At 50.0% G+C, this 13,049-nt stretch overlaps 1 long non-coding RNA gene across 1 annotated transcript; it reads right to left on the bottom strand.

Annotated features, from left to right (window-relative positions):
* Positions 1-1,077: 1,077 nt before the first annotated feature.
* Positions 1,078-3,904, bottom strand: LOC129653553 (uncharacterized). The gene is made up of 3 exons (XR_008715158.1): positions 3,805-3,904; positions 1,954-2,114; positions 1,078-1,520 (listed from the first exon to the last, which is right to left on the bottom strand). It is a non-coding gene; the product is annotated as an uncharacterized LOC129653553 (long non-coding RNA).
* Between the last annotated feature and the right edge of the window lie 9,145 nt (positions 3,905-13,049).

The raw sequence follows: 13,049 nt of genomic DNA on the forward strand, positions 1-13,049 counted from the left end.
CAGGAGGGTCATTACCCCGGCGAGTCGGATCATGCCCGGGCCCGGGGATTAAGCCTGGCTCCCCTCTGCGCTGGCCTCACGCTCAGCTCTGAGGCCGAATCACCAGAGCCCTGTGGATCCCTCAGCGCCGTGCTGTGCACAGCGTGCCCCTCATCCCGGGTGTCCATCTGAGGGCTCCACGCGGAAAGACAGGTACCCTTCTCTCTGTGTCCACAGGGCACTGCCCGTGCCCAGGCCATGCATGACCGTGCTTCGCTAAGGGGACCTCACGTCCAGCACAGAGGATCAGAAGGAGCTGGCCACTGTGGGAGTGGGCGGTGGCTGAGGGACAGGGGAGCAGTCCAGGCCCAGCTCTGCCGTTGACCTTGAGAGGTCCCAGCAGCCCGGTGCGGGAGTGGGTGGTGGCTGAGGGACAGGGGAGCAGTCCAGGCCCAGCTCTGCCATTGACCTTGAGAGGTCCCAGCAGCCCGGTGTCCCGCTGCTCCAGGAGGACATGCCAACCCCTGCTCCAGGGTGACCAAGGCTGAGCGCTTGCCCACTCTGAAATCATGGGCTCCATGGGACTGGGGTGTAGACCCTGAAAATGTGGGGCACCCTGGGGACACGTGAGGCCCAGAGAGGCTCTGGGTCCCCCTTCTCTGGGGCAGAACTGGACTAGGCAGAGGCTGGGTGAGCTCCATGCCTGGGTGAGGGCGAGCAGGGCTGACTGTCAGCTGCCTTGGCCTGGGCTCCTCACTCCTCCTGCAGCCCAGGGCTGCTGCCCACCTCCCTGTCCACCCCTCCAGGGCCTTCCTCCCTGGCTGCCTAAGTGCATTCTCTGGGTCAGGGCACAGGTGGGAGGTGGGTAGCCAGTCTGGGCCAAGCCAGCAGCTTCTCCAAGCCCACAGGTTGTCCTGAAGCCCTCCTGCAGGAGTCCCACCTGTGTGCCCAGGTCACTTGGGAGTCCAGAACCTTCTGGAATTCAGTGGGGTGGGCAGGAGCCATGGGACATGAAGTACTTCCAGACATCAAGCATCATACCCACCAATGACCAGTTGGGATTCTCCAGAGAAACAGATAATATGTAACAAGAAGTTTATGATGAGGAACCCGATCGCATGATGGTAGAGTCAGGAAGCCCCACGTCTACCGTCTGCAGGAGGCAGACCCAGAAAGCCTGTGTGCTGGTGGGATCCCGTCCAAGTGTGGAGAGCTGAGAACCGGGGGGCCGGTGGTGTAAGCCCCAGTGCAGGGGCGGGAGATGGCGAGCTGGCCGGTCCCAGCTCCAGCAGGCAGACGGAGGAGGAAAGGTGAATTCCTCCCACCGCATCCGTTGTTCCGTTCAAGCGCTCAGCGAACTCCGTGATGCTGGTCCACACTGCAGTGGGCGCTGATTCTAATCTTCACCCCATCCAGAAACACACCCAGAAATAAAGTCTAATCTGGGCACCTGTGAGCTGGGCCGGTTGACACTCAAAACTGATCATCACACATCCACCCCTTGTCCACGCGGCACCTGTACCCAGCTCCTGAATCCATGCCTGAGCTCCAGACAAAAAAAAATAGAAAGGTCATAGTTCTGCCTCCTGTGTACAGCTGTCCTGCCTACAAACGAAAGCACATGCCCTCCTGCCCCAGAAGAGGAGGAGGAGGCCTGGGGGTGTGTCTCTCTCCCGACATCCTTAAACACTGGTTTAAGTTCCCAGGCCTAAATGCTGTGACATGAAGTCAGGGCATCGTATGTGACATGACGAGAGGAGAAGACAGGAGAGAAACAGAGATGCACAACTGCATCACCAAGCAGGACCCGGTGGGACCTTCCCAAAACGGAGCCTCCCTCCCTGCACACCCCGCCACGTCTCCTCCCTGCTTCCTGTGTGGAAACACTTTAAATGGAATCAGAGAAATGAGAAAACGCAGAAAGAAAACATTTGAGCAAGACAAAAGAATAGTGCGGCCATTCAAGTCAAGGACCTTTAGCTGCTCCTCCAGGGCTGCAGATGGTATTCTGAGCCATGTCCATTGAGCTGTTTTGCAGGTACTGAAAGCCCCATCAGGCAGGAGAAGTTGACTGCATGCTGCCTGACCCCAGGCTTGTTTGAATCAGAGGTTGATATCGCCTCCCAATTTCCTCACTGCCGACCAACCAGAAGAACGTCCACAAGCTGATCACTCACCCTGATCACTCATCACTCCCTTCCCTCACCCTATGAGTCTTCAGGGAGTTCAGGCCTCTTAAGCACTAGCTGCCTGGACTCGTTGCTTGGCACCCGCGATAAATCTGCACTTCTTTCCTTCACCACAACCACGTGTCAGTAGATTGGCTCTACTGCACGCAGGAGAGCAAACCCAAGTTTGTTTGGTTCCATGACACTTACAGCCGAAGGGCAGGAAGAGAAGGGGGCAACAGAGGGTGAGATGGTTGGATGGCATCATCGACTCAATGGGCTTGAGTTTGAGCAGGCTCCAGGAGATGGTGAAGGACAGGGAAGCCTGGCATGCTGCAGTCCATGGGGTCGCAATGAGTTGGACACGACTTAGTGACTGAACAATAACTGTAGCAGAAGGGGGAAATAAATACCACAACTCCAGTTCTGGTTTCTGTAACGGTCGTGAGGCTGTAGTCAATATTCGTAACCACCTTCTCCCACTGCCTGCTCCATGCTCCCTGTGCCTTCAGCGAGCCCCTCAGCTTGCTGTGGTTCTGTGCTTGGTGGTTGACCCAAACCGTCGTTCCTAGAGGGTCGGGTCATCAGTGGTCCTGCCTGGGTTGGGCTGCTATCATTTCCCCTTGGCCTCAATCCCAGACCTCCGGCGCCTTCGTGCGCTTTCTCGCCTCTCATGAGGAGGGAGCAGCCAAGCCCCCCACTTTGGGATCAGGCGCCCTGGCCAGCACAGTGAGTCCCTTCTCTGCCTGTTGATTCTGAGACACAAGGACCCTGCATTGGCTGGTGAGCCCTAACTTCCGGTTCAGTGGACTCATTGCTTAACTCCTGGTGGAACTGAGAGCTCTGAGCAGGAGCATGCACGGTCTCAGGATCAGGATGGAACCGTCACGCTGGTGTCACAGCCAGGGCCACTGCCACTTCACCCCTTCATCCCAGGAGCCTCCGCTGTGAATCAGCTCGTACCGTGGACACCGACTCAGAACACACGCAGCCTCTTGGAGAACCCGCCCCAGCCCGCAGGGCATTGCCAGCTTGCTGGTGCTATAACTGAGTCTTCAAAAGGCTATTCCACCATCTGGCAAGCCAGCTGCTTCACGATGGTGGGGAACGTGGTGCGTTCCACAGGCAGGGGCCCCTTGCCACCCTTTCTTCCCTAATCAGAAGCAACGCTGTGCGGGATACCACGAGGTGGATAAGGCATTCTGTGATTCACTTCGGCACAAGTACTGAATGCAGAGAAGGCAAAGCCGTATCCAGCATGGGTGTCTGTCCCAGTAGGAACAAAAGACTGTCTCTTCTGTGATGAAAGTGAAAGTCACTCAGCCGTGTCTGACTCTTTGCGATCCCATCAACTACATGGTTCCTGGAATTCTCCAGGCCAGAATACTGGAGTGGGTAGCCTTTCCCTTCTCCAGAGGATCTTCCCAACCCAGGGATCAAACCCAGGTCTCCTGCATTGCAGGCTGATTCTTTATCAGCTGAGCCACAAGAGAAGCCCAAGAATACTGGAGTGGGTAGCCTATCCCTTTTCCAGCAGATCTCCCCAACCCAGGAATCAAACTGGGGTCTCCTGCACTGCAGGCAGATTCTTTACCAACTGAGCTACCAGGGGAGCCATGATGAAAACAGTCCTGTTACTGAATGTGGGTCCACTCACCTGGGAGCAGTAAAGCCAGTCTACCGACACGCGGTTGTGGTGAAGAAAAGTGCAGTGTCTATTGCAGATGCCAAGCAAGGAGTCCAGGCAGCTGGTGCTCAAAAGGCCTGAACTCCCTGAAGGGTAAGGGAGAGAGGCTGTGGGGTGGGTGATCAGCTCATGGACATTCTTCTGATTGGTTGGTGATGAGCTAATCAGAGCCAACATCGTCCACCCTCTGGTTCCAACCCATCTGGGGTCTCTGTGCTGGTGGGCAGTTTGCAGTTAACTTCCTCCACCTGGTGGGGATTTCAGTGTCTGCAAAGCAGCTCAAAGGACATGGCTCAGAATATCATGTACAGCCCTGAAGGAGGAACTCAAGGTTCTTAACTTAATGGCTAAACTAGTATTATTTTAAATGTTTGACTGTTTTCCTTTCTTTCCGCATTTTCTGACTTCTGTGATTAAATTTACTCTTTGGAACTCAGGGAAGGTTTGGGAGGCTGAAGTTTCTCTGCAGACAAGACATAGTGGAGGGCTCTCTTCCGGGAAGTCCCCATAGTGTCCTGCTCTGTTACACGCTGGTGTAATTAATCAGGTAGCTGGCTGGCCCCTCTGGGGGGTGGCGCCAAATCAGGGGTTTGGTGTTGGTCTTGGGAGATTGGACACTCAGCCTTGGTAAGTGGAATCCATGTTGCTGGACCCATGCATGCCCCCATCCCTGCCACCAAGGCCACTTTACTTAATCCACTGCACGATGACAGGGTGGCTGGGAAAGAGGCTGATTGGGATCTACAGGATGGTTCTCCTGTGCACTCTGTTACTAAAATCCTCTGCTGAGTTCACCCTTTGGTGAGCACTCATGTGGGACATGAATATTTTCAGGGTTCCTGCCAATCCACATACTTCTTCCCCAAATTTCCTTGTCACCAATTTTCCAGTCATGTTGCTTCAGAGTCCCTAACCACCCAACCAAACCACTGCCCAGAGCCCATGAGTCCAGTTATCACCACTCATCTGGCCGTTTCTCCTTCCAAGCGAAGTGCAGGACCAGGTGCACTGCCCAAAGCTCTGCCCACCGGGAGGACTGCCCTTCACCATGTCCCTGAGGGATGTCTGCCTCTGGTGGGGGGAGCCTGCATATCACACAGGACCATCTGTAAACAAGACCGAGGTGCTTCTTCTTCTGTTGGTAGATCTAGGAAGCCACCCCCTCCCCCCGAGCCCACAGGTTCAGGCAGGGAGAAAGAAGGCAGTGTAGCAGGGGTGGGAGCCATGGGCATTTGAGCTACTTCTTCAGGTCACTAACCTCTGCCTTCAGGGCCTGCTTGGTCAGGCCCAGCTACATGCCACTTCCATTGGATGGTGGAGTGTTGCCCTGCACACCCAGCTTTCTGGCTTGGTGGGTCAGATAAAGATAACACCCAGTTCATGATAAGCAGGTCACATGGTAACTTGGTGACCTGTGGAGAAGTGTTCAGCCTCTGCTAAGGCTAGTAGCAGGCCCAGAGATTTTCCTCAAGAGGAGAGCAGTTTTCTAGGATGGATGGCAAAGTCCTGCTCCCAAATCTTAAGGGCCTGCCCTGTGATTCATCTCTAGGGGCTGCCGAAGACTCAAAGAGCATCCATCTCTGCCCTGACACTTCCGGGACCACTGGACCTGCTAGGACTCCAGGAGTGCACAGCCTAGACCTGTAGCAGAGCCCCCCACCCCACCCAGCAATCGTCTAGTCAGTCAGTGGGCCCGAGTAACACACCCAAATGAGGACTACATTGTCTCCGTTTTTGGTTGCAGGAGGGATCAGATGAAATACTCTATCCTTCACCGTAGAAAGGATATCTTGCCACTTTACTGGACTCTCTAGAAATTTTAATGAGATGGAAGGCCCCTGAATTTTCATTGGTTTTATTTCCTACCCTCTGATATACAAATGTTGTAAGCCTAGAGTAGTTGCTGCTTCTTGCTCGATAGGCTCAAAAATCAGCAAAATGCCATCCGTGTAGTGCACAAGTGTGATGTCTTGTGGAAGGGAAAGTAACCAAGGTCCCTGTGAATTCAACTGTGGCCCAGGGCTAGAGAGTCGCCTTACCCCTGATGTAGGACAGCGAGGGTGTACTGCTGGCCTTCCCAGGTAAAAGCAAGCTGTTTCTGCTGGGCCTTAGGCACAAGGATGAAGGAAAAGGCGCTTGTCAGATCTGGGGGTGCACGCTGGGCACTAGGGAAGGTGTGAATTTGCTCAAGCAGTGAAACCACGCCTGATACAGCAGCTGCAGTTGAAGCCACCACCTCATCAGCCTCACTCCTCCAAGACCCACTGTCTTCTGCGTAAGCCAAATAGCATGGGCTGTCGTGGGAATCACCGCCTCTCCACCCCTGCAGCCTTCAAGTCCTGGGTGGAGGCACTGAGCTCTGCAGTCCAACCAGGGATGCTGGCTGGTGTGCTGTCTTCCTCAGGAGAGGCTGTTCTAGGGGTTTCCCCTTGGCCTTTCCCCCCATCACAGCCCTTCCTCTACAGTCAGGGAACCCATGTGAGGACTCTGCCAGCTGTTGAGGATTTATCTTCCAGCTGTGCTGCTGAGCCTGATATGGGCACACCTGAGCTGAAGCGGCCGCGACCCCTGACCTCCAGGGGCCCATCTGACTGGGGGGTCCCCAGGGAGGCTTGGGTCTCCTGGAGTGGGTATGGGTTCAGGGCCAGAGTCTTGGGGCCCCTGGAAACTCTCATTATTCCTCTTCCCTGGCACACAGTCACCTGTGAGCAGCAGCAGGTCCTCCGGGGAAGGCTGGGAGAAAGACCGACAGCATTCACTTCCAGGGGTGTCCTGGGTCCATCCTCAAGGGGCCCTGGCCTCCCCTTCCTTCAAGGTCCTGGGTCTGAAAACTGGCTCAAGCCTGGGGCCTCGCTGAGTGGCCGTGACCCTCTGTCTTTATGATTCAGGTAGATGTTGCTTCACTCGGCCTAGGACTTCTTCCTTATCCAGATAAGAACCCGGCAGGCTTCCACACCAGCACCAGGGCCGAGCAGCTAAGACCATGGGTCAGCGCAGTCCGACTGTCCTGGCCACTGCCTTGCCCCTTGATGGTCATCCCCGCCACCATGCCCATGTTGCTTTTGGCAGCGAGTGCCCCCACTAGGGGTCCAGTGGGGTCCAGTGGCCCTGCTCACTTAGGCTTCCCAGTTCAGTGACCACAACTCCCACCACGAGGTCTGGATGGCAGAGAATGCAGCCCTCTGAAGATATGATCCTTGGGGGTGTTGGGGCTCCCCATGGGTGCGCTCCCCACAGTCGTGCTGAGAGGGTCTTCTGGGCCCTCCCAGGAGGGTGGGCAAGTCTTACTCGACAAACCCACTCTCACATCCTATATCCCCAAACCTTTGAACAAGGGAGGTAGGCCACCTCCAGTTCGGGCCATCATGACAGGCCATGTTTTGGCCCCTGTCTCAGCCGAGCAGCAAAACAAACAGTGAGAGCCCCACCCCCTTCTCCAGAGTGGCAGCAGGAGACAGAATCTCTGCTCAGAGGCTCGTGTCCACAAATTCGGTCCCACAGACTTCATCCTCCAGCATCCTACACCTTCAGCATCTGTCTCTCGTGTCCCCTCAGCTTCTGTCTGCATAGATCAGAAAACTCCGCTCCCTCTGGAGCACAGAGCACACTTTGCCCCTCGCCTTTGGGGACCTGCTGGGACTTGAGTCGAGTTATGGGTCTAGAAGCCAAGAGGTGGTGAGGGTGAGTCCTGAGAAGCAGCAGCATCCTCCGTGGCAACTGTCTCCAGGGGACTGTTAGCATCTCCCCAGGCAATGCAGGGTCAGCCCCTCCAGATGGAGCTGGGAAGGTTCCTACTCACTGGGGCTGGAGAGGCTGCTTCCACTGGCAAAGAGGACTCAGGAGAATCTGAGGGCTCGGGACCCCTCCTTCCTCCAGGATCTTCCCACATGTCCTCACCCCGCAGCACAGTCTCCTGGTCTTCCTACTTTAACCATAGACACCCTGCAAGGCTGGGAGCTCAGTGGTGAGTCAGGATGAGATCGGGCATGTGGCTGTCAGTAATCTCAATCTTGCAGCAGAAGGAGATAAGGCTTTCCTCGGGCCATACACAGAAGCTCTTTATGATTCTTTGTGAGATTATTTGTGACTCTGCGGTTATTTTCTGAGATTATCTTTAAGATTATTTATGAGACTCTTGAGCGGGGAATTTGAAATCTCAGACTCGCACTTTTCTTGAACCACTTTGTCCAGAGGCACCAGGCGGCACCAGCCAACGTCACGACGTCTCCAGTTTCCAGAGGTGCTCGAAAGGCCCACCCGCAGAGCAGTGCGGCTCCTTGCTTCGTGTGAGTGGGTGATGGGGAGGCTGCGGATATTCATGCTTTGAGTATCTCTCTTGCCAGATCCCATCATGGACTGCCAGTGTTTTCGCTCTGGCTGGAAATAGAGGCCTTGGTGTCTCTAAACCCCATCAGGTTAGAAAACTGATCCTAGAAACCTGGAATTCAAAAAATACACTCTTAACATTCTGTACCCTCTGGAAACACTCTCAGTACCCAGATCTTTGTTATTAATAGGGTTCTCTAGAGAAAGAGAACCATGAGAGATACAGATTTATCTTGGGAAATTGGCTCACTTGATTATGGGGGTTGAGAAGTCCCACCATCTGCAATCTGTAAGAGGGAAAGCCAGTGGTGAGATTTAGCCCGAGTCCAAAGGTCTCGGGCCTCTGCGGGCAGAAGGTCAGTGTCCAGTTTGAGAAACCAGACAGGAAGCAGAGGAGCCCTCCTTCCTCTACCTGTGTTCTGGTCCGGTCTCGCTGGACGGGAAGGTGCCCACTCCACAGGGAGGCCGCCTGCTCTCCTGCACCCACAAATCAATGCCAGCCTCACTGGGAAACACCCTCCCAGACGTCCCAGGATCGTGTGGAAGCTGAGCTCCCAGTGATCAGTCACATTGACTCAAACACCCCAGCTGGGAGAACAGACTCAAAGCCTGCTCTGGAGAGAAGAGTATGGTGTTCCCATGTGGAAGAGGGGTGTAAAGCCCTTCCCACCCCCAGGGCTGTGAAGTCCCCATGGAAACACATTAGAAGAGCCACAGGCCACCCAAGGCAAATATAATGTGAACCTTCAATGTAACTTTGAAGTACCTAGTAACCACATTTTAAAAAAAAGGAACAAAGAAATGAATTTTAATAATATATCCAAATGAATAACATTTTAACATATAATCAATATGAAAACCATTGAGTGGATAGTTCACAATTTCTTTTCACATTAAGTTTGGAAATCAGATGTGTATTTTGTTATACTTACATTGGTCTGGCCACGTTTCAAATGCTGAACACATGTGTGACTCATGCTACCATACTGAGCCACAACAGGCCCAGACAGGGAGCACCAAGCTGCGTTGTAATACTGCATTTTCTAGTCTATATTTGGTGCTTTGACGTCTTGGGGCTCCAGGGACCCTGGAGAGACTGCCCGTCCCTGGGAGGGGCTGGCTCCTAGAGATAAAAGCCAGACATGCAAACCGTCTCGGGCAGAGCACAGACCCACCACCTCCTCTATAGGGCTCTGACGCTCAGGACCACCAGCCCCTGCCCTCATCATCCCAGATCAGGAACCAGACAGCCAGGGGAGCCCCTGTACCCCAGAGCACCCTGGAATTATTAAAACCAGCCAACATTAAGCCTGTTCATCCAGCCTTTCCAACTCCATCCATGGAAACCACAGTAGAGGCTCCTCTCCACATTTCCCACTCTCTCCACTCTCTCTGCCTCCTGACCCAGCCCCAGCATCCCATCCTGCCCCCTCCTCTCAGAAACTGTAACTGTCTTTTCAAGGGTCATCTTTGGCTCTGTTGGCCTTGCTATGCCTGAATAATAACAAAATCTATACTTTAAAACACTCACTGGGGACTTCCCTTGTGGTCCAGGTTCCACATGCCATGTGGCATGGCCAAAAAGGAAAAAAATCAGGGAAATAAGGTATTCATAAAGGCATAAAAATAAAGAAAATACAGATTTCTCAGTGGTAACAATGCAATAATATAATTTTTTAAATATATAGAGAAAAAATCTATTAACCTAGCATTCTATACTCAGTGAAAGTATTTTGCAAAAACTCAGAGAGACAAAGTTTTTTTCAGACATTTAAAAGCTGAAACAATTCATCGCCAGCAGAACTACACTAGACAAATATTAAAGAATGTCTTTCATGAGAATTCTCTGGCAGCACAGTGGCTCTGCTCTCTCAATTCATGGGACATGAGTTCAATCCCTGGTCAGGGAACTAAGATCCTATGTGACAAATGGGGCAGCCAAAAAAAAAAAAAAATCCTTCATGCAGGAGGAAAATTATATGAGATGAAATTATAGACGTACACAAAAGAACGCAGAGCATCAGAAATGGTAACTATATCAGTGTGTGTGAGCTAAGTTGCTTCAGTCAGGTCTGACTCTTTGTGATCCCATGGACTGTAGCCCACCAGGCTCCTCTGCCAAGGGATTCTCCTGGCAAGAATACCCAGAGTGGTTGTCACGCCCTCCTCCAAGGGATCTTCCTGACCCAGGGATCAAACCGGAGTCTGTTTTATCTCCTGCGCTGGCTTTTTTTTTTAACTACTGGCACCACCCAGAAGCCCAACTATATGAGTAAATATATTTAAATTATCACCTAAATATATCTAAAAATAAAAAAGCTAAGTCCTGGAACTTCTTGGTGGTCCAATGGTTAATAATCCACCTTCCAGTGCAGGGGGTGGAGGTTCAGTCCCCAGTTGGGGAACTAAAATCCTACATGCCATGGAGCAACTAAGCCTGCACGCCACCCCTAGAGAGCCACGAGCCACAACCAGGGAAAGCCTGCGTGCCATGGTGAAGACCCAGCACAGCCAAAATAAAAATAAATTTAAAAGATAAGTCAACGTGTAAACAAAAATGATAGCAGCATGGTGTGGGGCGTGAGATATGCAGAAGTAAATTGCATAACAGCAATAGTACAGAGTGTGGAGGGGCGTGAAAGAGCTTCCTGTAAAGCTCTCACACTGTGTGCAGGGTTGTATGATATCACTTGAAGGCAGATTATAAATTTAAGATATAAACTACAAATCCTAAAGCAACTACTAAAAGAAGACCATGAAGGTTATAGTTAATAAGCCAACAATATTAGTTAATAAGCCAGTCTAAGATTAGATGCCAGGAACTAACAGCATAATTAAAATTACAACATTCAATTAATTTTTTTAAAGCTAGAAAACGGAGCAAAGAGCAGGTAAGTAAAAAGGAAACAGCTGGATGACAGACCTAACCAAATCAATAATAACCTTCAGTGTAAATGGTCTAAATATCCCAGTTAAAAGGCAGATGGTGTCATAACGGACAATAAAGAAACGTCTAAGTCTATGCTGCTTTTTAGAAATACACATCCAATATAAAGACACAAATATGTTAAAAGTAAGACAATGCTCTGAGAGATAGTGGCTAAAGAGGCCCTGATTATCTTGCGAGACACACCCAGGGCTGAGTCTAAGATGCGGTGAGTGAGGCACGGCCTCAGTCAGTAACGTAAGGGAGCAAAAGACTCGTCAATCAAGATAACAACACCTTAGTGCAGTACTTTTTAAAAAATATAAATTCAAGTTAAAAATTCATGAAAGTTAAAATATAAATTTTAAATAAAAATAGGATTAGTAACAGTTCGATGCTCTGCCAAGATAAGCCCTACTGGGGCCTGAGGAAAAGGAATAAATTAGCCCCATGGGAATCCTTGATTCAGAGGCACCCAGCTGAATCACGCCCAGTTTCCTTGCCCGAAAAAAGCTGTGAGATAAAAAATTTATTACTTTAAGCCACTAAGCTTTGGGGTATTTGTTAAGCAACAATGAATAATTGGTACAGATTTCAAAAGATATTCTGTGTCAAACTAATCAAAAGAAACCTGGAGTCACATCCATTAAGAAAAAAGAAAAGTCTCCCCCCAAATTAACAGTACATCTCAAGGAGATAGAAAAGAAAAAAACTAAGCTCTAATTTAATAAAAGGAAGAAAATAGTAAAGATTAGAGCAGAGATAAATGAAGTAAAGAATAGGAAAATGATAGAAAGGATTAATGAAACTAAGGATTGGTTCTTGAAAGCATAAAGAAAAATTGACAGACCTCTAGCCAAGGGAAAAAAAAAATAAAGACAGGATCCAAATGAATAAAATTACAAAAGGAAGAGAAGACGTTACAGCTAGGACCACAGAAACCCAAAGATTGACAGGAGACCACTATGAGCAACATCACTGTTTCTAGAAGAAATGAACCAATTCCTCGAAAGACGCAACCCACTGACACTGAACCTGAAGAAACAGAAAATCTTAAGAGTCACGTGACTAAGGAGATTAAAAACATTAATCAAAAACCTCCCAACAGAGGACCAGAGGGTTTCACTGATAAAAGTTGCTAAACATTTAAAGAAAAATTAGTGCCAATTCTTCTCAAAATCTTTCAAAAATTGAAGAGGAAGGAATACTCCCAAACTCATTTTACGAGATCACATTACCCTGATACCAAAGCCAGATAAGGAAACTACAAGGAAAGAAAGCTTCAGGTCAATATTGCTGATGAATATACAGGTAAAAATTGTCAACAAAATACTAGCAAACAAAACACAACACACATTAAAAGGATCGTACACTGTGATCAAATGGAATTCATCCCTGGGGTGAAAGGGCGCCTCAGAATACACGTCATTCAGTGTGACGCATCACATTAACAGAATGAAGGGTGGAAATCATATTCTTGTCTCAATAAATGCAGAAAAGGCACTTGACAAAATTCAACATTTTTCCATGATAAAAAAAAAAAAACTCTTAACAAAGTGGGTATAGAAGGAACACACCTCAACATAGTCAAGTCCACATATGACAATCCCATGGCTAACACCATACTCAGTGATGAAAAGATGAAAGCCTTTCCCCTAACATCAGGGTTAGAGGGTGCTCACAGCCACAGCCCTATTCAACGAAGTACTGAAAGTCCTAGCCAGAGCAGTCAGGCAGGAAAAAAATCAAAGACATCCAAATCATGAAAGAAGTAAAACTGCTTCTTTTTGAAAATGACCTGAACTTATAGATAGAAAACCCTAAAGATTCCACAAATCAAAAACAAAACAAAATATGGTTATTACTCATCAATAAATTCAGCAAAGTTGCCTGATACAAAATCGACATACAGAAATGAGTTGTGTTTCTGCACACAAATAACAAACTCATCACAAACTGCCAA

The sequence above is a fragment of the Bubalus kerabau genome, chromosome 5 (assembly GCF_029407905.1).
Source record: "Bubalus kerabau isolate K-KA32 ecotype Philippines breed swamp buffalo chromosome 5, PCC_UOA_SB_1v2, whole genome shotgun sequence".
Taxonomy (NCBI): domain Eukaryota; kingdom Metazoa; phylum Chordata; class Mammalia; order Artiodactyla; family Bovidae; genus Bubalus; species Bubalus kerabau.